This window comes from Myripristis murdjan, chromosome 19 (assembly GCF_902150065.1).
Source record: "Myripristis murdjan chromosome 19, fMyrMur1.1, whole genome shotgun sequence".
NCBI lineage: Eukaryota > Metazoa > Chordata > Actinopteri > Holocentriformes > Holocentridae > Myripristis > Myripristis murdjan.
In genome coordinates this window covers 15,498,949-15,525,195 of record NC_043998.1, presented here as the reverse complement: position 1 = coordinate 15,525,195, position 26,247 = coordinate 15,498,949, and the positions used below count along the sequence as shown (strand labels likewise).

The following is a 26,247-nucleotide window of genomic DNA, read 5'->3' as shown; positions in this document are numbered from 1 at the left end:
AAGTTCACTGCCACGGCACATTCACGGCAGCTCACAATTCACTCCCGACTGACAGATAAGCCTATTAAGAGAGGCCTTCGCTATAGCTTAGCACTTAGCCCGGCTGGCAGGGCTTGTGCATATGGCCAATGACATTCAGCCCCCTGTAAACGTCCACATTAGGTAATGGTGCCGTACCAAAGGTGATAACCAGCCTGTCAGTAAACACCACATCTAAGCCAGTTAAGTCATTATTTGACAGAATCAACAACCTACATTTTTTATTAAAATAACGAAGCACAGAAATGTAACCAACTGTTAAAATATTATATTAAATAAACAACAAATTACATTTATCTGCTAGGGGCCACGCACAGCCGCCAATACTGTCTTATCTGTGTTCACCCAAGCAATTAATACAGTGACTTAATTTTCCTTAATAAATTAGTCATTGTCAGCAGTTATATTTATAAGCATAATGGAATATACTTTCAAAAGCATTGCCTCAATACTCGCATACCTTATCATTCTAATAATCATGCTATTCTCTCCTGGCATCTGAGAGATGATTACTCAACACCAAAAAAAAATATGTACAGTGATTTCAATTGGCAAGTGGGCTGTTGAGCGCTAAACTGAAACCACCAGTTTGTGTGTGTGTGTGTGTGTGTGTGTGTGTGTGTGTGTGTGTGTGTGTGTGTGGAAGGGAATGGTATACAGTGGTCCCTCGTTAATTGCGGGAGTTACGTTCTAAAAATGACCCGCAATAGGCGAAATCTGCGAAGTAGTCAGCTTTATTTTTTTTTTTACAATTATTATAGATGTTTTAAGGCTGTAAAACCCCTCACTACACACTTTATACACTTTTCTCAGACAGGCATTAACATTTTCTCACTTTTCTCTCTTGTTTAAACACTCTCAAAGTTCAAACCTTCGTAGAAAAATAAGTCCAGTAAAAAAAAAAGAAGCATGCAAAATTGCACTAAAAAAAATCCGCGAAACTGTGAGGCTGCAAAAGGTGAACCGCGTTATAGCGAGGGACAACTGTAACTTATTATTTATTTAAATCCTCAAACATATACCCAAAATCAAACTTTGATCTTGAGAGGAAAACGCGAGAGGATATTTTTCTTTTACAGAAAAATGACAGCAAAGTAAAGACGGTGCTTGCTGAGTGAGACTTGGGTTTAGGTTCAGGTTAGGTGTTCTAATAGTTTCACTTAGCAGAGCTGGCGCTTTGCAAAGAGAGGGAATATAAACAAACTGCCAGCCCACTCTTTCACCAGGTCTTGTCATTTTCCCGGGTGTCCTGCACTTGATTTTTTTTCTTCTCTTTTTTAACTCTCCTTTGTTGAAAGAGCACGACACCCATTTTCATGGGTGACTGACTCAATGAGAAAGTGGCAGGGCATCATCAGACTATTTTTTCACACTCCTCAACTGTTGAACTATGGAAGTTCAAGGAGTTGAGTAAGATAGGGAAAAAAAAAAGTCTTGCGAGTGTTTGAGGTTTCTCTAGGTTTGGGAGTGAATGCATGTGTGTGTGCATGTGTGTGCGCCCGGTGTGAACGTGTAACAAATGCCATTTTTTCCCCACCCCTGCCCTCATTTATCCCCCACCTTAGTCTAGCCGTATCCTGTTAGGAGTATCATTTTCATCAGGCAGCCTTCTTAGTGACACACAGCATGCTAGCCATTTCTATCCCCAAACAGAACACCTCGGGCTTCTCCTCAGCTCATGCTTTGCTTGACAGGACAAGGCTAATGCTCCATATATAAAAGCTGCCTAACCACAAGGTATAATTTCACATTCGGTGGGAGAAGCCAGTCCCTTGTGCCCCACACTTTTTTTAATCCTCTTTTTTATCATTGGAAGATTTTTCAGGCAGCATTTCTCCCCTGTTGGAAGTGCCGCGCTCTGAAAAGAGAAAGTGGAGGAGCGCTGGGGGCTCAATGGGTCGGGAAAGAGGAGGAGGGGGGGGAGCAGGAGGGGTTGACGCTGGGTGCCTCCTTTTTAAAGCCAGATTCTCCCCAGATACCTCTGTGCTATTCATCAACAGCTTTTCCAGGGCTGTGAAAAATCAATGTGCTCTGCACTGCAAACAGTTCATAATGACGGGGGATGGAGAAAAAAAGCTCAACTGCAACAGAATTGATTTGTTTAAGTACAATAACACGGCTCTGCAGCACGGTGAGGAGGAGGCTGAGGCGCCCAGACAAAGACTGACTGGCAGTATGAAACCACAAGCAGTAATTGATAAACTGCCGACAAACTGCAAATCTGGAATACAGAGGTCTGTTATCTAATGAAAGACTTTTTCCAACTAATGGACAAATATGAATTGCCACCTGACAGAAATAAAAAAAAAAAACGCACACTTTGACGCTAAAATGACTGGAGATCCTTACAGGGGAGCTCATAAAACACCTTCAATCTAGTGTCTATATCACCTTAAAATGAAAAGAGTTGCATATTTCTTTTATGAAAAGATTTAAATTGGTGTCATAAGGTTTTACTGACATAATATGCATCTCCGAAAAAAAAAAAAAAAAAAAAAAAACCCTGGTAAAATGGGGTGTTTTTCTAGGACAGGTTTATTCCAACAGCAACAAAACTCTCTACACATCATATTGACACACACCTGCATATCACTTATCACGGGTCCAGCTCTCTCTCTCTCTCTCTCTCATACACACGCAAACACTCACACACTCTATTTGCACTTTTGGCAGGCACTCACTAAAACCCGGGCCTATGCAAAGCCCATGCAGAGAGGGTTTGAAGTTGCTCAAGCAAAGCCAGCTCATCATAATGTCCATAAGCTAACACCATGCTTCTCCTGGAGAAAAAAAACGCGCAAGGTGAGATCCAGAAGCCTCGTGATCTCACAAAAAAAAAAAAAAAGGAAGTCCGGTGTAAATTGTGTCAAGACAGGCCGACACAATAAAACATTTCGCCCTGCCTCTTTTAAGGTGGCCATAGAGGTGCGTTTATCATTGTTATTATTCGTTCAGAGAGGGCCTCCCAGGTTTAATTGGGTCCTCATGGAATCAAAACCCCCTTCTGTCGCTGCAGCCACCGGAGCTGGATTGGCTCGTTCCTCCCCAGTCAGCGCCGGTTTTTTGCTGGGAATGAGGAACAGCCATCCTGTGAAAAGCGGCCATGAAGCCCGCTAGCCCGCCTCTAGTGAGGGTGGGAAGGTAGGAGAGGGTGGGGAGGGTGCTGGGTGCCACCCACCAAGCCTGGACAATGGCAGCCGAGGGATACCTGGGGGGGGGAAGCTCACCTGGCTCCACTGTGAGAAAAAGCTCCCTGGAACTGCAGGCTGTCTGGCCACCCAGCCAATTCTCACTGGCTATTGTTCCCAATGGGCTACATTTGCATTTTAACTGGTAAATACAGTTGGTTTTATATGGACATGCACATGAACACGAAGCACTGAACCACTGAAAAAGGGGAAAGGGAATGATGCTACAGGGAATAGAGTATTTTTTTTTTTTTTGCCTCAATCAATCGTGCATTCATTAAAACAAATATGAGAAACAAATAGTTGTGAGATGATAACAATAAAACAGCTCTGAAAGAGAAAGTGGCAGTGAGCTACTTCACCTTGGAAATGACAGCTGAGTAAATATCTGGTGATTCAATAGGAATTTGGACTTACAGCCACTTGCAACACAAGTGCTTTGGTTAAGACTTTCAAATGAACTCGGAATAATGAGCGGACATTTCCTATTTTGCAGAGAAATGCGAGGAAAGGATGGTTTTAATTACACCGCCATGTTCGCAGTAAATAACAGCTCGGAAACTTTGACCTGGCAGTGACCTCCCCCGGCACCGCTCTACTTCTCTGTGTCGTTACCTTGGCACAGAAATCACTGCGGCTCCTTTAGACGCTTTTTCCTGTTGTTACTATGCTCAAGACAGGCGGGATCAGCCACGATATGCATCTCTGCTTTTCAAAAGACACTCAACACTAAAAGAAGGCACTTGAAGTAAAGCAGGCCTGTTGGAAAGGCAAATGTTGGAGAGACAAGCTAGTCATTTGTGATGATTTGGAGGGAAGTAGCAGCTTTTCGTTTGGAGAGGATAAAAAAAAAAACACGACTATGTGTAAACCTTGAACGTTGATCTCGCGCGAGCGCACAACCTCCTGCTGTGACACCGGTAATCAGCTCTCATCACAGTGATGACACCCAAATCCGACGAACACGGGAGTGATCGAACACGCTGCAAACACACATGTCGCAAGTCTCAGAGCACATCCATATGGAGTGTTTACATTAGATATGACTCACATGTGGCAGGGGAGGCAGGATAAGGGGGGGGTTGACTGCTATAAACATAAAGTGTATTATTTTAGTGTATTAGTGCTTATTCCACACATATGCATATGTGGTGATTATAGCTTTAGAGATAATAATTTGAGTGTGAAACATTTAGAGAGTGTGAGACACCGGCTCAGTTAGCTCTCCAATCCTCACTCTCTACTGATTACCACATATGCTGCCGCTAGTTAGCCACCACTGTTGTAATTATATGGAGTTTCGCACACACACACATATACACAGAGGCACTTATGGGCAAACACACACACATATGCAGATGCACAAGCTGGCACACACACACACACACGCCGTGTGCTGATAGACACCAGATCAGCATCATAGCAACCACCAATTATGTGTCTTCTTTATGCAAATGCAGGTAATTTACTTCATGCTGCGCATATCTTCCCAATGTGTTATCAAACACTTTGCCCTCTAGCATCAATTGTTTGTTTTTTCAGATCAAATTTCAGCTAAACAGCTGAAAAAATTGAATTAAGTGAACCAAAAAGGCTACTCCTTCAATCGCAAATAAATTCGAACACCTATAATTTTCTAGATGAGAAGAGTGAGAAATGGTTATATTGCTCTTGCAAGAATTGATGGCCTCAATATTATTTCCCCTCCTCTTCTCTCTACAGTATATCTCATTTCAAAAGCGACAGCAACCCAAGAGGGCGCCTGTATTTTTCTTCCTTTGTTTCCAGTCTTTCCCTATCAGAGTGAGAAGGTGGTAGCAACTCCCACGAGGGGAGATAGAGATAGAGGTGTAGGCTGCTGGCAGAGCGCTAATGCAAAGACACGCCGCACTCTGTCTGTCCACAGACATAAAAATGATGCCCCCTCTGTCCTGCTTCATCTGCAAAGCAAATTGCATGCCCTGTGGCCAGAGCTTCCTCTTTGGACACCTGGCAATTCTCACCACTGCACTTGCCCAGGAGTAGAGAAGAGTGAGTAGAGGTGAAAGACTTTATAATGTAATGGAGACGAGAGGAGAGAGAGAGAGGGGAGAGAGAGTGGGGGAGATCATCCTGAGCCAATTGCAATGGAGAGGTGGGTGTAATGAGGCCTGATCTGTCACAAGGAAAAGCTAAGGACCTGTATTTGCATTTTCAACCCCTTCCTTTATCTCCCTCCCTTGTCTTTTCTTCCCCCTTCTCATAATAAGAAAAAGGAAAGCAATGAGAGGGAGGGAAGCGGACATATACACAGAGGAATCAAGGAGGAGAGAGAGAGAACATTACTACTGGGAGGAGGAGGGGGGGGTGATAAAGGCGAAGATGAATACAATCTGCTAGTTCCAGAGGATGGAGTGTGGGATTTCCAGAGCCAATAAGCAGAGCATCACAGGGAGACCTGCCTCTCCCCGCTATTCAACCATGACCATCCTGGCAGAAACACATTCCTCACATCTGCCCTTTAATACCAGCCTGTGGCATTTGTGTGTTTCCTACAGATACATTCATTAGTTATTAGCGTGTGGGTCTTGAATATTGATTTCGAAAACACCGCTACTGTATGAATACATCTTATTGCAGGCAATAAATTAGGTGCACTTCAAATATTTATAAGGAACCATTCCTTCAGAGGCCCCGAGGATGTGAGTATTGCTGTTAACCAGGTATGACAATGTAAGATGATTAGTGCCCGGCTGCCCTGGACTCTCAAGGCAAACAGAGGTGGGGGGGAGGAAGGAAGGAAAGAAGGAAGAAAGAAAGAAAGAAAGAAAAAAGCAACATCAATAACGAAGTGAAGGAGACGGGGGGAAGAAAACAAAGCCGTTCATAACAAATGAGAAAACAGGCAGAGCGTCTCATTGCAAGAGCGCTAACGACAATCAATTAGCAATTGCTCATGATCTTGGGTGCGTCGGAGTATAAGGTGTCTTAATGAGTCCCATTTCCATTAGCTGCTCGACTCGAGAGGCATAAGGAGGAGGCTGCTCCCACCAGCTCCTCCATCTCAATGCCTAATGACTGCAAGAGTGGATTACTCCATCAATTCCTCGCTTCTCTTTGTTTATCCCTGCGTAAATAATGGTCAACCATTACAATGCATTAAGCGGGCCACTCTACAGAGAGCGAAAGAGAGAGGGAGAGAGTGAGAGAGAGAGAGAGAGAGACATGAGTGCTCCGACGGCGGTCTTCCAGTGATCTCCAGGAAATCGGTTAATGCCGGCCATGTGGTGGTGCTGGGGGACTAGGAGGGAAGGCAACGGATGCTCTCCAATATCTGACTGGTTTGCACAGAGGAGAGAGAGGAGAGAGGAGAGACGAGAGAGAGAGGAGAGAGAGAGAGAGAGGGAGGAGGAGGAAAGGTAAGGAATGCGTCAACATCCACCTCCCCTCCACTTAACCGTATCCCGTCTAATTGCTCTCTTTAAAGAAACACAACCATTTTATGACCTTTCGCGCTTTTTTCGGGGTGGATTGATCTAGGAATTGCTAGCATATTAAAGGAAAAATTTCCACCCAAAAAAAAAAAAAAAAGGGATGAGCGAATGGTGTCATGTTTCTGGTGCTGTTTTGTTATTTCAGGATGTAATTCTGTTTCTCTGGTAAAACCGCCAAACACAGTGCACACAGTGAGCAGCTGCAGCTACAACGGAGCGCGACAGAGGAAAGAAGTGAGCTCTACCTCTTCTACGCTGGATTTCTCACTGTGTGTTTGTTTAAACCAGTGAGTTGACAAAGAAGCTTTTGTTTTATTATTAGGGGCTGATGTTGAAACGAGACGGCTCATGTTTCGGTTTTAGATGGTCGGATTGTTTTTTTGGTATTAAAAATATCACTTTGTTTATGTGAGGAATTGATTTTTGGCTAGTTAGCCGACAAAACAGTACTACAAATGCAATCTCCGTTCCAAGGTCTAAAATAATGTCAGTGTGTTCTGGGCAGGAATTTTTCATCCGCCTCACGCGCTAATGGAAACAAAAGTAGAGGAAACTGAGATCAGCTTCATATTATTCTGTCATATGAGAGGCTGCACCTCGGCCGCTGGTCCAGGTCCTAGCGCTTCATACTTGCAGTGCTTTCACCCTGGATAGTACCGATCGATATTTCACCTAAGGCTCCATCAGTTCCCTCCTCCCTCTCTCTCTCATCCCCATTTCTCCGGCTTTCTGGCACTCCCCGATTTCCCTCTCGTGTCACACCAGCAGACAGGATAAAAATTAAACGCATCAGCAGAAAAACACACAAGTGGAAATGATCTCGCCGCTCCGGCCGCGCGGGTCATGAATTCAGCTAACTGTGCTTATCACGGGCCGCCGCTATTAGTCTTAATAGCCGCAGTGACAGGCCGCCTTGAGAGGAGATGGGCTCTGCTTCCCACAGACAGGTGATTCTCATCTGCGGTCTCTTCGTGTGTCATAGCAGAGCAGCGCTGGCTGAGAAATGTCTCGCGGCTTACTGAAGCAAAACTTGTGAACCCGGCAGGGCCTTGCAGCCACCACCGCCATATGTTCTTACCCGCTCCGCATCAATCAAGGACAAATTAAGGATTCAATTAAATGTAGATGATTACATTCAAATTGTTCCTTGGCACTGGCTTGAATAATGAGGATGTATCCCCCGATATACCCAAACACACTTCAAAACACTCCATGAAAGCGAGAGCTAATGGCAGCGTTGTCAGTCCAGTGGGCATTGGGAAAACAAATGCACAATACAAAGCACTTACTGCACTGTCACTTTTTTTTTTTTCTTGCAGAGTTAGTAGCATCAAGCACTTTTTCAGCTCTGCAGGATTTAATGCAATTGTAATCATTTATTTTGTTCAATGTGAGAGCACTTAATGACTACAGTGCAAGGAACATATTGTCAGGGCCGGGCGGTGTGTGTGAGTGGCTGTCTTACTGAGAAAATAGATTTTTCCCTCTGAACTAAAGGTTACTTACTGTTGCTCACCGAGACGCCGTGCTGCGCGGCCATTGAGCGGGACACATAGCTTTTCCTAGGCTGAAGAAATGGAGTGGCGGTGCGAGAGTGTTAAGTTAGGTAGCTCACAAAATAAAACCACATGAAAGGGGTACATACAATCAGGCCACATAAAAGAAGCGCGCAGTCAGCCTGCAATAACACCAATGCCTTCTCCCCAAAAGCAGAGAAAAACTATTGAGCAGACTACAGAGCAAATTCCCTTCAGTCCAAGGTCCTCGCTGAACCCTTAACATGAAACAAGACAAACAATGTTTGGAAAACAAATGTCAGGACTTCTTTTCAGCGAGAGTGCTTTCCCACGAGCCGGAGGAAACCTTCGCCACTCTCCTCCTCCACAAACGACTGAGCTTGTGACTGGGACCATGTCAACATGTTGCTCCGTTTAGACAGGGGGAGGGCAGAGTCGCTTTGATCCACTTTGAGGCATGTCTTCCTCTATTGCCGGGAGTCGGTTAGGGTTTGCTCTGCACCGACACGAGGCAGAGGAGACACTCGTGCATCCCACTCCCGCACCAAAGCCCGGGCTAATTTGCCGCTTGGCTCTTCAATGCCACATTCAGATGAAAGCGTAAACTAATTACGCGATGTTTTGAGGTATTCCTTGCCATTGTAAATTTCCAAAACACAGCGGGGGAAGGCGGAGAGCGGGGAAGCCACCGGGAGCGCACACACACACACACACACACACAAGCGCGTGCTCACAAAGTAGAAGAATTCGCGGCGACGTCTTATCGTAACCATCACCTGCTGACAGATGACACGAGAGTGACACTCAATTTTGCAAACTTGACAAAGTGCAGAGATATTGGACAGAACAGGCTGGAGCTGCGGGTCTGTGTGTAGAACAATGGATGTCTAGGCTGATTTCTGGCCTAAACAATGGCAGGATGACATGGAGCCTGACAGACACACACAGCAACAGGATCTACACTGCAGACAGGAGAGGCCGCTTCACAGAACAACAATACTGCCAAAAAATCTCCCACTCTTCCTTTTTCCTCTTCCCCCATCTTTTATGTGTTTTGGCACCTCTGCCATTTATGACTCAAGGGTGAACAGCCAAACACTGCGTACCCATATGAGCACACCCTTGCAGAATGAAAGAAGCCAGCGGTTGCTAAAAAACGGGCTATGAAGAGAATAAAATACTTGAATATCAGTTAGAATGCAAGTAAACTAAATAATGTGAAAAATATAGCATACATTTTTGAGGAAAAGCTACACATTTATAATAGAGTAGGCAAACTAGGACTGGGCAAAATAACGAGTTTACATCGGTATCGTGGTATGAAGCTACGTATCATCTGAGATTTTGGATGTAATGTTGTGATGTGGCATAGATGTTGACTTTTCCTGGTTTTAAGGACTGCATCACAGTGAAGGGATATAATGTTAGACTGCTCTATCTGTTCTATTACCTGCTTGATCATCAAATGATCACATTACTAATGATTGTTTAGTATGTTATGAAAGCACCAATAGTCCCTACAGTGTTGTCACAATATCAATATAGGGGTGTTTGGTCAACGATGTGGTGATATTTGATTTTTTTCAGTATCGCCCAGGCTTGAGGCCAACGCTGCAGTGGATGCATTTAAACAGAAAATAAAAAGAAATCACTAATTTTCTTGGTGGAGATGATAGTGCCAAGTTCAGGAGGTGATGAAATCTCTAGTCTTCCATATGCCACTGAAGCACTGAAAGTGCCCTCCATTATTAATGTCCTCAGAGCAGGACTTGAAGCAGCGTTGCTTCTCTTATCAATCATTCATCTGGTTTCCATTGAAAACACTGCGATCCTCCAGTGTCAAATCAGACTTGAAGTGGGTGGGGAACCGCAATCTAAAGATTTTCCTTAATTTGACGAGTTAATGTGAACCTCAAACGCCTGCTCTCAAAACGATCAACAATTCTATGTAAATGTGGCCGTTCCAAGCGAACCCAAACCAACAATTTGGCACATCACATTCTGGTCTCATAAATTAGAGATGGGATGCCAGAACCCATTTCTCAGCGTGCGTTGACTCCTGCACGCTTCCTCGTGTACTGAAAACACTTCAGTGGTGCAAACGGGAGATTGCATCAGACGGCATTGTGAAATAACGCTATTTTGCCAACGCTATTTTGATCGGAAAACAAATAATTATGTGTGCATTTAGCTCAAGCTGCCGCCTCCTCACCTTGCTCCATTTCTGAACAGGATTCCATTTCACTCTACTACAGTAGGCCCACGGTAGACAGCAAACATAATCAAACTTTGTGGTCTCTCTCTGGAGTGGAATTGAAAGCATATCGTGCAGAGTTCTTTGGTGGCAATCTCCAATTACCTTCTGCGTGCGAGTGTTCACTGCACTGGAACTTTTCCATTTCATCATTACACTCAAGCTGCCCCCATCGAAAGCCAACCAGCAGCAACACAGCAGACCGTGTCATCCGTGCACCACAGGGGGGCCTTCCGAGCTCCAGCAAATTCCTGGTTTTGTCTGGGAAAAGATTCATTTCTATACAAACCACAGGTGCAGTGAGGGTTTTTTTTTTTTTTACCACCCCAGTGAAAAGAGGAGGAGGGCGACGCTCGGCTCCCCCTCGGCTATGTTTGTCACAATTACTTGGTAGGTCAACTTTCCCCCGATCTCATCAAGAGGTAAAACACAGAGGCTAGAAAAACCTCCTTTTTCTGACCCCCGTAGGAAATGTTTCAGCATACCGCCGTGCCATCGGAAAGCCACTGATGTAATCGTTCTCCGGTCCACACAATGGATTTGTGGGGTTGGAATGAGGGATTATTTGATGAAACTTCCATATAAGAGGCCAATTCACTCTACCAATCAATACTTATCAACGGGCAGATGACAGGGGATGAAATTCCCTCGGCTGCAGCCAATTTCTCATGTATCAGGACTTAACGCTGCACTGAGGTGCTTTTTCCTTCTCTTTCTCCTCTCCTAGATTTCATTGCAACACCCTGCGAATTATTAATCGAGAGCGTTAAACATGTCGACGGTGTCAAGCGTTGCTCTCAAAGAGGCGCAGCACCTATATGGAGGTTCTCTTTCGGCTTCAGGAACAACGAGGAGCATGGGGTTTTTATGTGCTCTTCGACACAGGAAACTTTAGATTTCATGAGACGACCACTGCAATCTACGCTGCCGTGCTAAGTGAGTTTGGCCCCACACCACAGCTTGGTGGTGCTGCCAAACAACAGTCACGCCAGTCTAGACATGGCCAAGAAGCAAAAGGGGCCTCCCAAAAGCTCTTGTAATGCGCAAGGAATTTGGTGCGGTTTCCTCGGAGCAAGAGGAAACGCATGAGTGAGAGTAAGAGGGAGCGAGATCCCTGCGGAGGTCAGAGCGCGTCCCAGAGGTGTCAGGAAGAGTAAATGGGCATGACTGCAGAACATGGGGTTACCCCCACCCATTCTCCTCCCTCCTTCCCTCCCTTCCCTCCCTCTTCTCTTTGCTGGGTGCCTTTCCTGGCTTGTCCCAGAGCGCCTCGGAGCAACAGCGGCCTGGCTCCTCTTGCATGCCACACAAATCAGAACAGGAAACGATTGTCAGGTTGAGGGAAATCACCACCTCGATGGAAAATAAACAAAAATGCTGCACACAGAAAGTGCCTTTGGAAGACACAGATATCAAACTGTTGTTACGGGAGAGAAAAACAGAGAATGGAAGAGGGATCAGGCTCGCGTCCTCCTGGTAGACTGCTTCTCTGTTGTGGCTGCTGCTGGTTCTCTGCATGGCTGGCTGAAGGCTGACACCAGTATCAGGGGCCATGAATATTCAGTGACCAAGTAAATGAGGCAGATAGCACTTGACATGTTTAACATCCACCTTTGGCACCTTCCCTCCACAAAGCCAACAAGGTGAAGCAGCAGAACAAATATGTTAGTTGTTTGTGGGTGGTAACAATCCCTGTTGATAAATTGGGTGGTTTCTGAACAAAAGGGAACGTGCTCCTGTGGGCGAGCTACATCAAAATAGGCCGGACTTTGAAACACAATCAGATTTGGATAGCTCCTTGGGATTTAAGTTGCTAAACTGCTGTTTTGGAGGCTGGCATTAAAATAAAATTTGTAGCATTACGCTTTGCAATATGCTGACATTTACATTCTTAGAAAAACATGTTTCCCTCGACTATAATCCCGCTGCTGGTATCAAAATGTTTGCTCTGTAAATATTTACCAACCCAGAGAGTCACATCTAAAGCCGAACACAGGCACCTTGAGACTCTTTTTTTCCCAAGTGTTGTGTCCCAAAGGAAATGCAGTGAAAGCACTACAGACTACCTTACAAGTGAGTAAACTCTCTCAGCACACAAGACTTTCCAGCAACACCTAAAACAGCCAAGAGAGCGAAGAAATGGCTGCCATCGACAATCTATACGGCTTAAAAATCACTGTCTCTCCTGTGTGACAGACAAGGAGCGATTCATGTTCGGTGGGTTTGCATATCCAGTTGTGACACAGCAAGAGAGCCAGTAGTGAATGCATGACTGTGATAGGCAAAGCGATGTAAATATTGACATTGCGATAGCCCTCGCCACACTCTGCCACATGACCCGTCCAGGTAAAGCCATTTAGCATCTGCCCAGTGCTGCTGCACGCACCCAGGGGAGGTTATGGAGTGGGTGGGAAGATCTTTTTTGGCGTACACACGCATGCACACACACACAAACATATACACGCTGAACTGTTTGTCAATAGCGTGCAAACACAAAGGGGCCATGGGCAGAGCCGGGGCCCTCTCCAGCTGCAGCTCCAAAGTCCCAGGGGCCGCTTTCTGCAGCTCAGAGCCCCCCCCCCAACGAGTGCCTAGCTTCCAAATGAATCGAAGGGTTGTGTGCCACCACTACCAATCACAAAGCCCATGCAAAGTCACACACACACATACACACAGGCACACTCTAGCCGCCTCCTCCTCCTGCCGCCCCCCACCCACCCACTGCTCACTGCACCCTGCCTCCTGATAAGCTGGCTTGCCAGGCTTGCCAGCCCCGCTGATGGCTCCGTTTGCACAACTACTCCATTGTTGCCGTGCAGAGTGGACAACTGCACTTTGGACCTTTCAGTGGGGAAGCCTTTTATTGTGTTTCCCTTAAGGGCATCCACTGTGGTTTATCTGCAACCTAACAACCACACACTTTAAACACAGCATTAAGGCACATCTATGCATAGAAAACACACTAGTTATTGCATGAACCCTGTGTCGCTATTTAGTTCAGTCGGGTTGCCCGGCTGTTCATTTATAAAAAAAAAAAAAAAAAAAAAAAAAAAACCCTGACTGAGAATCATAAAAATGCTGCTGAATTATCAGTGTGCTGTCTGTGTTTCTGGGACTAGATCCACTGCTGGCTGACCTTTTCCACAAAGCAATATTGAACATAATAGTAGGGCTGAGTTAAGTGATTGCAATTTATGAGTCCATTTAACTTGATTCAATATTGGATGACAAATGACTACCTCAGTGAAGTAAAGCTTACATACACAAGATAATGGCGATACGTACTAAGCTTTATCAAACTTAACAATCAGCTCAGTGTCTACTGCAAGTCTGGCTCAGCGGAGGGCTGAGCAGAATTTTAAAAATGCACGACAAGACGAGACCGATACATTGCAAATGGTGTATGAAGGAGAGGTTGCGTATTAAATATCGGAAGATCCCAGCTCATATTTGGCTGAAACCCCATTAGCTAAAATTGATGTGTATTGAATAGATGTTGCCAGTCCCAATCTGGTCAATTGGCCAAACGGATTAAGTGTATCAAATCCATTTTGCTGAGTGCAATGAAGAAGTGTCAGAATGAAACATTTTCAATTTAGCCCTTTAAGTCCGAGATTTCTTCCCTCTGCTGTACAACACGCTGCTTACCCTGCAAAAAACAGGCAGGGACACGCAGCTAACGTGGCCTGGGCATTAAATTAGCCTGACACAATCTGCACATTTGATTCATTGTTTGGCCAGAGAAGAGTAACATGACTTTTAGGCCCCCAGCCCCGACTATAAAGAAACAATGTAGCCTACTTTGCACACTAACTCACTGCTCTCTTCTCAGCCACATCCTCTTGGATTTTATGACTCTGGTTAAAATGCAACCATTAAATATTCATGTGCAAGGGCTTTCACCCGTGAAGCAGTTTCCCCTCTCTCCAAGCTTTAGAGAAAGTGAGAAACTTTTTGATTTTAACTGACAGGAGCTAAATATTAAAAGAGAAGCTTTGGGAGTTCAACTAAGTGTAGAATACTCCTCTCCGATATCGCACCCCAGAATAATAGCAGCCTTGCCTTCATGGCTTTCATTCCCATTGTCCTAAAAATGCAAAATTTTCCTCGTTGCAAATGTGAGTGAATTAACATGACAATACAAACTAGTGAGATTAATGAAAACAAACATTTGGTGGCAGCACAATGACATTTTGAATATTGATGGTGGACAATCTTCCCAAAGAGAATAGCTCTTGTTATCAACAAAGATCACAAACTATATCTCTGAAAAATATCACATTACTTCCTCACTTGTTGTTTTTTCATGCAAAACATCTCCTATCAGCAGCAAAAGTAATGACACAAATAATTTATAAGTTTCCCTTAAATTACCCTGGCTTGCTTAATCCACAGCACATAATAAGTTAGGATGAGCGTAAATGATTGAAGAAGATATTGTGTCTCCAGGTATATACAGTAGTACAAACAAGGCCAAATTGTAATTTTGCTGCAGTGAACATTAGGGAAATGTTTACAAAGCTTCATTTGGCTACATCTGAGTCGCATACAAATTGAGGGAGGCAACATGCAGAGCTTCTCTACACGAGCAATAGTGTAGACAAATCGAGGGTCTCCTCTGACATGCGAGGCTTACACCTGTCTATATGCTCAAGATGGTAGTGCACGTATGAAAAATCATTTTGTCAAGTTGGTTTCACTGCATAAATTCACCGGGTGCTGCAAAAACTAAGTCTAACAATACTGTTTGTTGTCACGAAACAAGGAAGGGCTCAGCACTGGTGCGACAAGTACGTGACGCATGAAAAATTCATGCGTTTTGAACTAATCTTTTTAGTGCACTGGGAGTAATGATTCGCACCACTCACTAATGAATGAGGGATTGAACTAATCATTAGGATAGTTATGAATAATATGTGTCAACTGAGCACTGCTACAAGCGGGTATACAGTCAACCACTGTTTGAATTTGGACGCCAAGTCACTCGCAGTGTGTATGAGAAGCATGCGGTACCGATTACTCTTGATTCTCTTTCATCAGTCACCAGAAGTCTACCCTGCTCCAGCATTGGGCAACCGATTGAAATGAACACGAATCAAAAGAACTGCTCTCTCTTCTGAGCTACTTTGAGTCAAACTTTCCGTCGCTGCTCATCGCCGTCTTTGATCCCGGAGAAATGGGAAAACAAAAAGTTGAGAATCGCCTGTGAAAACGCGGAGGCTTTCTGAGGCGTTCTTCCACTCCTGGAAGGCTGCCCATCCTTTTGAAGGAGATTCCTTGAAAGCAAATACTGGTGACATTACCCGTTCTCCTCCCAATTAGTATTTATTAAAAACAGCCGGTAAATATGATATAGCTAATATCATCACAACCAGCTTGTCAAAAAAAACAAACAAACAAACAAACCCAGTAATCACCAGGACAAAAGTGGATCTTTCACCGTCCGTTTGAGCTCATAACCAGCATTTAATCCGCTGTAATGATTTACAATACGACAAGTCAACCAAAATTTACTGTGACAGATTGAATGGAACCTAACATAAATATAATTACAGCTCACATGATCTTCTCCACCTCCCTCCTCCAAAGAAGTGTCTGCCTGCCGCCACACAAAGACGATATGCTCTGCAGCCTCAAGTAATGCGCTTTTTCAATTTGCTCATCACGATCAGCCGGTGCCAACAAACCATAGCCGCATAAACCATCATGAATGTGTCAGTGCTTTAAGTGGCAAGGCCTTATTAGCAGGTACTTTACCTGAATTACAGCGGTGGGCGTGGATAATTGTGGCTGTGCACCAAAACCTGGCCATGCTGTTTGACCTCCTGCTTAGGAAGGTCAACCAAACCAACAGAGCACCGGCGTGGGGTAATTCTTAAGACAACAGCTGCAGCTAATAATTGGAATAATGGGACTACATTTCAAGGACAGATGCTTTAAAATATTGTGAAAACATGCTGAGAGTGTGTTGGCGGTGCATTTAGACATGCTGTCTCTGGGCGGGAATGAACTGGAACAGCTTGACATTAAAGCAGCTCAAGAAACATGAAGACATTTAATGTGCAGGATCCTAAGAAAAAGGTTAGTAAATGTAAAGCCTGGTGTGAAATCCACAATAATACAAAGAAAAAGCACGATTGTGAAAGTTGGTTACAAAGCTGTGTAGACTGGGAGCGTTTCTGTATTCCCACATCTCTATGATCCCTCAGTGTGTTTTTTTACACACCATTTTCAAACACAATTTCAGACATTACTTATTGACATGATTCTTCTTTTTATTTTGAAGGAACATAACATTGGGTTTGTTACTAACATTCATGCCACTGCTACTGACAATGACAACTTTGTTATAGATTGTGGTTTTAATAAAAAGCATCTTTGGAGGCAGCTTGACCATGAAGACTTTTTTTTTTTTTTTCAGATATATTTATTGAACCTATTTCTTGTTATTTAGGTCTATTCTTCATCGAATTTGGGGAACCTGGGGGCCGTTTCGGTTTGAGAAAAATACCTTCAGGGAATATTTTCTTCATATTAAAAAAAAAATACACACAGGGCCTGGGAGAATACTGTATGTTGAGGGAACATGGAGCTCTTTCTTGAAAACAAAACAAAACAAAACAAAAAACTACACTGAGGGAGCATTTTTTCCCATTTGAAAAACTGAAATTGAAACAGGGACTGGGATCATGCAGCCTTGGGAACACAAGGTCCTGGGAACATAAGTTGAACCCTGCTAGACTTCTCTGCCCAAAAAAAAAACGATCTGAGCTGTAAACCTGTGAGAAGTGGCAACACATAAGGGTAATTCTTCTGCAGAAGCCACAGTGCCCAACCCCCCTTAGCCAGCCAGCCCAGATTGGGTTTCACATTCCCAAAAATAAAAAAAAATAAAAAAAGACAGGAGGGAGAGAGGTAGGATGAGAGACAGACACTCTTTTGTTGAGACAGCTCTAACCTCAGACTATTTCATCTCACTGACGATGTTTACGCCATGAGTCAAGAACAAGGATATCTTCTCTCTTCTTGGTCCAAGCTGTGCCCCCCGCCCCCCCACCCCTCCGTGCTATTGTAACATACATGAGGAGGAACGCGAGCAGGGATGCACCATGTACGTCTGTGGCTGGTGTGCTCGCTCTCCAGCGCTGGCAACAAAGAGGATGCTGGGCCCTCGGGTGCCTGCCTGCCCTGTGAGCATCTCTCTCTCTCTCTCCCCTCTCTCTCTCTCTCTCTCCCTCTCTCTCTCTCTCTCTCTCTCCCTCCACACGCCAAGTGCATCGCAGCGCAGCCTAACACCACAGTGTCTGTGACTCAAACATGCCCTCCTTTTAGAGCAGATGGTCAAAAATAGTGTTCGCCATCGACATTTTTGTAAGCTGTGGGACCCGTCGGGCCACACACCGTTTGCCAAGAAAGGAGCCGAGGTGCAATGTGTGTGTATGTGTGTGTGTGCCATAAAGGAGTAAAAATAATCTGGTCAGTTGCAGCCTCCCTCTGTTTGATACTGACAAACTGAGAACACCCCGTTGTCTGAGAGGAAAAAAAAAAAAAAAAACAAAGCTTATGCAATCGGCGCCTATAAATAGGACTGTGAATGTGTGCGCCTATGTGTCTGACTGTGTATTTATATCCGATAAACACTGCCCAATTAATTAGCATTTATCAGCACAGTAGTCGTTATGTTATCTTTGATTACAGTTACTGTATGTAACAATCGCTTGTTTCGGCGGTAGTGGCTGTTCATTGCTCCGAGCTGGCGTTGAGGCCGGGACACTGGACGGGGGTAGATGAGGAAACGGACAGGACGTGTTTACAGAACAGTTATTTAAAGTCAGCACTGGGACAGCCCCGGCCGAGAAGGACAGCGGCGCACGTGGCTACATGCCATTACTTTAGTCACCTACGAGCCGCGCATATACACAAACACACACTCATATCCTGCTAACCTGAGTCACCCACAGGCCCGCACACCAATGTACCAAGTGGTGTTCTTAATGTATTCCACTCCATCTAGCACTGAGACTTCTATTATGGTCTTCATTTATTGCCCACAGCTGTCAAGTCAGTGTATCAGCACTGGTCTGTGATGCATGCTTTGCACCTGAGCCAAGTATGGGTAATCACGTACAAAAACCATGTTAGAATGAGGGGATAATGGAAACTGACACATGGATTGTTGGTGAGGCGTTCGCACCGCCAGGGCTTCCAGAGTAGTTAGGCAGTTTTTTTTTTATTGACAAGTGTTTCTTCAAACCAGGCAAAAGTCAGGTCAGGTCACAAAAGGGATTAAATCACTTCTGCACTTCTAAAATTGCGCGGGGGCAACGCTGCACATTGGTGGTGCCAAACAGAAGCAAGAGGTAACCATTTAACAAATCTGAAGCTCAATCTCCACAAATCAAATAGCGTTGGTGTCAGTGAACTTGTGTGTGCTGCTTCAAACCAGAAGATACCAAAGGGTCAAGAGAGGTAAAAGACATAATACTGGTGGCTCCAGCTTTCTCCTGATGGAGTGCACACTCACTGCTGTTTAGGACACAGTTTGTATTTTGTATTTGAATCACTACGTCCTGTCAAGAACTGATTGTGGCTGACAACAAAATTTGATTTGGGCAAAGAAGATGAATTTACATTGTCTTGAATGTGAAATTATGTGTTGTAGGTAGGGCTCAGTGATATGGACAAAATCAAATATCACAACGTTTTTGACCAAACACCTCAATACTGATATTGTAATGATATTGTAAGGTGCTTTCACAAAATATTGACACAATAAGATTTTTGATACAATCATCATTAATGCCTATATAATAACTAAATGGGTAATGGCAAATAATAGAACAGCTACAACAGTACTGTAGTGCAGTTTTTAAACCACATAGCGACAACATTTACGCCTTAGATATTACAATATCCCAAATGCCATGAGATATCTAGTCTCATATCACAATGTCAATATAATACTGATACTGTGTATTGCCCAGCCCTAGTTGTAGGCCCACAATAACTTACCTAGTGTAACTTTAACAAGCTGAATACAATCCAACATGTCATTTCTGAAGCTAATAAAAAATGCCATAATAAGAATCACTCTACATGTGATACTGACTTCAGCTCCTTCATGTCAAATTTATTTAACATCTGTACATGCAGGACCTCTCTTTGACGAGCTGGCAAACAGAGCAATGAGTAATGGCGGTATCCAGCAAAGCTAACAACCTAGCTGAACCCAAATCCCACTAGTCACAGCCTGAACAAAGAACAGGGCACTTGGCAAAAATATAATCAGTTAGCCTGTTAGCCGCTCTAGCTGTGATCAGTGCATTTTTCACCGGCAACAGGAGGATTACTGCCACGGTGCCCACCAGCACCGCTGAGGCTCCCCTGGCCGAGCCACTCAACTCCACTGAGCGAATAAACTCTGAATTAATCGCCAGGTTGAATTAGTTTATCAAATAATAATTTCACACGGCTCTTTCCATCACCTGACAGGAGCATTGTGGATGCCTCAGTTGATACTCAAATGAGGCCCTACGCAACGAGGGCCATCTGAGCCTTTGCCACACTGAATATGCAAAGGAAAACAGGTGATATGCAAAAGGCAGGTCTGTGTCAGTGTATGGCAACAGATAAATGAGCAACATGTTGGGATTGTACCGACTCGTACTTTACATGTTGAAAGCAAACTTGACAGAGATTGACCCAGACTTTTTCCTGTCTTTGGCGTTGGCGATGGCCGTGTTGCTAGGAGAGAGAGAGATTACCCTCAGACCTTTTCTTAGAGAGAGACAGCGAGGGAGAAAATAGAGAGAGGGAATGGGGGAAGGACGTTCCCTGTGTATTAGTAAATCCCAGTTAATTTGCCCTGTCAGAGAACAATGAGATATGGACCCCCGCGGGCTCTGTTGAATGTAATTCCACCACTTCCACAGAATCACCTTCATTACTCACCAGAGGTGTGGATCTTTCTCCTCTAAAAAACTCAAAGTGCACAGCAGACGCCGTGGCGACGGTCGATGCTGCAGCACAGCCCCAGAGGAGTCTTTCCGCTGCCCTTTTTTTTTTTTTTTGATAGTGAGATTACACCTCTTGAGACATTTTCTGATTTCAAGTGTGGCGGCTGGCCTCTCAGTCTGCATAGAAATTTAGGAGGGAAAACGTCTGCCATGTGACCCGGGCCATATGCTGTTTTGAACACCGCAACTTCGACAATCATATTTTCCTTCAGGGCTCCTGGCTCGGGCCTTGTTTAATTTATAGAACCCGAGACTTTGGAAATAGCTGGATGTTATTCATGATTCAAAGCCTTTCACTTACACTTACACTGGGACGCTGCATTGTGACATCCTCTGCGTATGTTTTTCACAGCATGTCACATTTAAGATGCATGAGCCTGTGACTGGTGGGGGCCTTTAAAGCTCTAATCCTTTTCTTTTTTTTTTTTTTTTGTATATCCATTACGGTACACATACATGAATTCTTAAAGTTTAGATTTACAAGTGGAATCTAATCTTTTCACAACTACCATATCACACTGTATTGCCTGCCAACGATACAAATTTAACAGCTTCAGAATTAATTCACTTTCACAATTTTGGTTGAAGGCAGAAATATCATTCAAATCTTCAAAACAACGATGAATTCAACTGTAATATCAAGCAAACGTGGCACCAAGCCAGAAACATTTAGACCTATTAATCATGTGAGATGTGTGTTTTCTGTTACTGCTAACTTCCCCTCCAGCATGGCTGCAGCTGTAAGAGAAGGCAAGCCTATTGTTCAGACTAACAAGGGGCGCAGGGGTCACTTGCATTTTCACAAGAGCCTCGCCAGAGGGGTTGAGGAAGCAACCCGCACACCAGTCTGTTTGGTGTGGCCCTACACTAAAGCTTTTTCTATAAAGTCACATCATTCACAGTCTATTATAAAGGGGATAGATTAGATTAAGTGAGATTATGCAGAGAGGGGCACCCTAAAAGAGCAAAAATAACACACTCAGTATTTGGCAGACGAGTCAACAGTGGGATTAACCCAAAAAGACATGTTCAAATCCAACGCTAATGCGCACGACGGTCATCCTTTCACAAGCTCAACTTTTCTAAGTGGTCTCAAATGTTGTTGCGTCAAATTTGTTCTCATGCCAGCGCCAGGAACAACAAGTAAAATCTCCAACTTTTATCACCATATTCTGCCTGTACGATAAAGCCGCACCATTTGACAAAGCTGAAAGCCAACGGTGCTGGATGTTTTACCTCTCTCAGTCAAACTGTCATCCCCATCCTCCCTCCTGTCAGGCCCTGTGTGTGCTCTGTTTCAGTTTGTACAATAACAACTCCTATCACCAATGCACCCGAAAATACGCGCAGAGTGGTTGCACACTCTAATATGATTAAATGATCTGTGGTCTGGCGTCACTCCCAGCACCTCTCCCATCCCTCGCTCTTCTCTATATCTCCCTCTTGCACAAACACACACATACACACACGCAGACTCTCTCTCCCCGAGCCATGTTTTCAAAATAGAAGCTTCATATTAACAGTCAACACTCAAGCTGACAGGTATGCTATGACCATTCACTCTATCTATACACCCTTTGCTGGATATCTGTTCCCTCCACATGTCACCACGGCGGCTCTGTGTCACCGAGGTGGAGCATTACCAATATTCCAAACACATGCATGAGGAATGTCGAATTGTGACCCCAACGCAGCGAGCGAAGACTGCTGCCGCGGTGCAGTTTTGCCAGAGCTGATATTTCAGCCTGAGAATTAGCCTTTACGATGATGTAACTGCACATGAATAACAACAAATATAGCATTAATTAAAACGAAGCACTTAAAATCCATTAGGGCTGCGTCTACGAAGCTGAGATAAAGCTCAAGGTTAAGGTGCTACAAGTGCCCAGTGACACACTTTCTTTGTGGAAAGTGCCAGGCTTGCCCTGCATTCTTCGCACTCAGTGAAAATAGCCATACAAGCAGGGTGATTCATCCAAGGAGTTCAAGACAACACAAAAAGAACCTTGAGCAAAACCTACACAAACCTCCCACAGGCTCTGACCAGCGAGGACGAGGAGTTGGTTTCTTACTCGTTCGCCTTTTCCCTGTTATATTACTTAAGGAGGCTTTCCGTACACATTCTTTCAAGAGCTGTTCCCCACAAGTGGAATTCCCAAGACAAATCAATAACATTATGGCATTACACACCATCCAACAGCACTGTTTACCAGCTACTTAAGCAGACAATGTTGGTTAATGGAGGCTCAAGATGCAAACCTCAGGGAGAGGTTTTAGTATTCCTGCTACAATGCACAGCAAAATGGTATGCAATATTTCAAGCAGCAGCAATTATCTCTAAACTATCCCTTTGTCATTTGGGTGTAAAATGATGCTGTGTACAAGGCTATACTATGTTTTGGGCATTATTTGAAGGCAAAGGAGTGTCAATGTAATGCAGAGGTAGTATATATAAGCCACAGCCGCAAACATTTTTAGTGGGCAAGTGTGGCTACTTGAGAGACACAGCCTGCGCTGGGTCTCCATGCAGGCAAGCTAGCAGTGCTGCTGGAGGTAATGAGGCCTCTTGTGTGTCCTCTCTGATCTGAGAGTTGAATAATTTCCCATGTGGCACAGCCATTTCCAGCTTCCGCCTATGCTCTCACCTCATCGGGTGGGTAGAAAGGCGAGAGCGAAACTCCCACCCACCGCAGACAACGTGTTGCCATTGTCAGTCCACAGTGCCACACACAGACCTCAGGCTGGCCGCGGTCCAGACACAACAGCTTTGTGTTTCACAGATGTACACTTTGATAGACAGAGCGAGGTAGCTACGAGGCTTTAATTGCACAGAGCTTTATTTTCCGTGCGCCGACTAACTCACAAACATCGTCTGAATTATTTAAAGTGGCGGTGGCGCAAGTGTCTGAATGTCCCTTAACAAGTTTTATTCCCCTTTTTGCTATGTGCTGATGGCTTTCACTGGTCAGAAACTGGTAAGAAAAGCAGAGTTAATAAATGGTCTACTTCAGCGCCCAGACACACGTGCTGGGTTGCAGATCTCAGTTTCAATGTGTCTTTTGTTTGACGGCTGGTGTTTCAACATCCTCAACTTGAATAGAAGAAGGTCAGCCTGGTGGGGTCTGCCCCATGGTTATTCAGGAGCTCAACCTGGGGCCCCAAAGAGGTTGGGTGGCTGGGGAGGGGACGGGACACAAAATCTCCTCCTAGGCCTGACACCAACTACCATGAATCCGGATTCAAATCAACAAACTAATTGGAGGCTTGGAGTTTCTCCAGATGTTTTCCCAGACAAACAGAGTTCAGGCAGTGTTTTGTCTCCCACACCATCATGTTCTTGTGAAACGTGCAAATCAGAGGCTGTCCCATACAGGGATATGAGCAATGAGACCAATCAGTGGCCTTGTCTGACATCATTACCCATCCCAAGTGCCAGAACTGTGTCTGAAAGTTCAGAAATTAGTGGACATCACTCCTCCTACTTCAAGAGGACACAGTTACAGTTATTGAAACCAGCAAGACACTTGGGTTACAAGACAGAAATGTAAACATACTGCTTAGGAATTGCCCTGAAGTGACTGAGGCTATTCAATAGCATGGTGTCACTACAGAAGTTTCAAATGACCCACAACAGCTGTGTCCAAACAGCGCTGTCTGCTATGCATGTACAGGACAAATTCAGATGCTGCAGCTAAAAGCAGACAGACAGACAGACAAACAGAGAGAAAGAGGGAAAGGGAGAGGGAGAGGGGAGAATGAACTTTTTCAGCAGCAAAACCAAAAAACAGGAAGATCTCTCACTAAAAACAAACAAGGAACATCTGCACATGTATTTGTATGATGCTGCCAAAGTAGGCTTTGAAGAAGCTGAAGCAGTGCAGGGGTATACAACAAGCATGTATACACTCACTATGCAAACTGAACTGACTTTCTGAAAAAAACACACACACACACTCTCCCACTCTCCCTCTCCTTCCCTCTCATTGACAGTGGTTAAAAAGCAGATCAGGGAGCTGTGTCTGGCTTACTTTTTTCCACTTGGCCGTTCTTTTGCTTCCTGGACAGATGTACAGCAGTGAAAAGGAACCCAGTCCTATATGAGAGGCCCTCAGTCCCAATTGGACCCACATTCAGACACCAGGAATTTGGGGAGTCAACTTGTTAAATCCACATGAAGCAGCGATGACCCACAAGCAGCACAATCGCCCCGGGCTTTGACACACATACATACATAAGCATATATCCACATAACAATAAAGTCCATTATAAATTTCTAACAAAGTTCACAAATAAAGATAACACAATGCGCACGCACAGGGCTATGCATTCAAACTGCAGTGACCGCTGTCTTGTCTTGGTCACAGTTAGTCTGCGGCTTGCATGGATCACTGTAATTTCAGAGCACGATTAAACACAGATTAGACCAGCCATGTGTTGTGTGAAAAGTAAAACACGTCCAAATCTTGCATACACACAGAGAGAGAGAGACACACACCTCCATACACATCCACGCACCGCGGCTTGATTCATTCTACAAGCGAAATGCACACAGGCTGCCACAATGTAGGATCCGAGCCCGACGCTTAAAGATCAACGCGGCATCTGTTCCTGGCGAAATGCACAACCTGCTTAAGAACCGGCGGCTCAATCCCGATGGCACACAGGAGCATATTAGTAAATATAAAGCTGAGGTTTATTATTACAGGCTCCGACGTGCTGCTCAGTGCCTGTTCAAGTGGTCACTCTATTGTTGAGAAACAATCTGAGCCAAAGTGGAAACAAAACCTTCCCGAGACAAGAGGTGTGCAACGCGACACTGGCAACAACCGACGTTAAGTTTGCTACTACTCACCGGATTATTAAGCAGAGAAAGTCCTCGGTAATTTTCGGCTCTTGTTTTTAAATATCTTCCCCCCTCACAGCCACTGAGAATGGGCTCAACGTCAGTGGGTGAGTAACTGAATCAACTAGGAGAGAGCGCAGTAAGTTGAAGTGTCAAATTACATTGGCTATTCTATTACCAAAGGGACCGATGCTCGGTGGCTGCTGACAAAATGTGTCGCGGATTTACATGGAGCAGCCATTAGGAAACAGGCGGGAGCGGAGCCGGACTGTCGCTCCGCAGCCGCCTGGTACTCTGGAGCTGCTGGAGTGCTGCTCCCCTGCGCTGCTGCATTGTCAACACACTACCTGGACTCTCTCACACAGCAGTCTAACAGCTGAGCATAGCCTGAACCATTCCTTTATATTTTAAGCCAATAAAATCAAATCTAAAAAACGAAAAGTATTGTAGTCTGTCTCACTATATAGGTCAAATAAGCTTAAATACACTTAGGCATAACAAAGTCAATATGATCACGAAAGAACACTATAATATTCTTTTTTATTTATGGGGTTGGTATTTGTATTAGTCTTATAACTGTAATACAAATAATATTCTTGCCCGTTAGGCCGACACAATAACAACAGGCAAATAATAATAATGATAATAATAATAATAATAATACTGATAATACTGATAATAATAATAATAATAATAATAATAATAATAATAATAATGTGTCTGATAATTAACATTAAGAATAGCATGCTGTTGTAAGTTTTATTATTACAATATATTATCACCAATAATAATGTACACAGTAATGACATGTTATTGATAAAATTGTACAGATAATTATGTGCACTAGTAGTAAAGTAGCAGTAGTAAAATTACTACTTTATTGCATTTAAATGTAAGCCATATTAACCTACTATCAC

At 44.2% G+C, this 26,247-nt stretch overlaps 1 protein-coding gene across 3 annotated transcripts in view; it reads right to left on the bottom strand.

Annotated features, from left to right (window-relative positions):
* The window catches only part of LOC115377382 (zinc finger MIZ domain-containing protein 1), a 103,154-nt gene extending 77,663 nt beyond the window's left edge, over nucleotides 1-25,491 (bottom strand). For 2 of the 3 annotated variants that reach the window (XM_030077065.1, XM_030077067.1), the window contains exon 1: nucleotides 25,340-25,491. The gene's annotated coding sequence lies outside the window, so the exon portion shown is untranslated. Of the gene's footprint in view, nucleotides 1-10,576; nucleotides 10,639-25,339 lie in introns of those variants that run through there. The other variant, XM_030077066.1, reaches the window with a different exon arrangement.
* Between the last annotated feature and the right edge of the window lie 756 nt (nucleotides 25,492-26,247).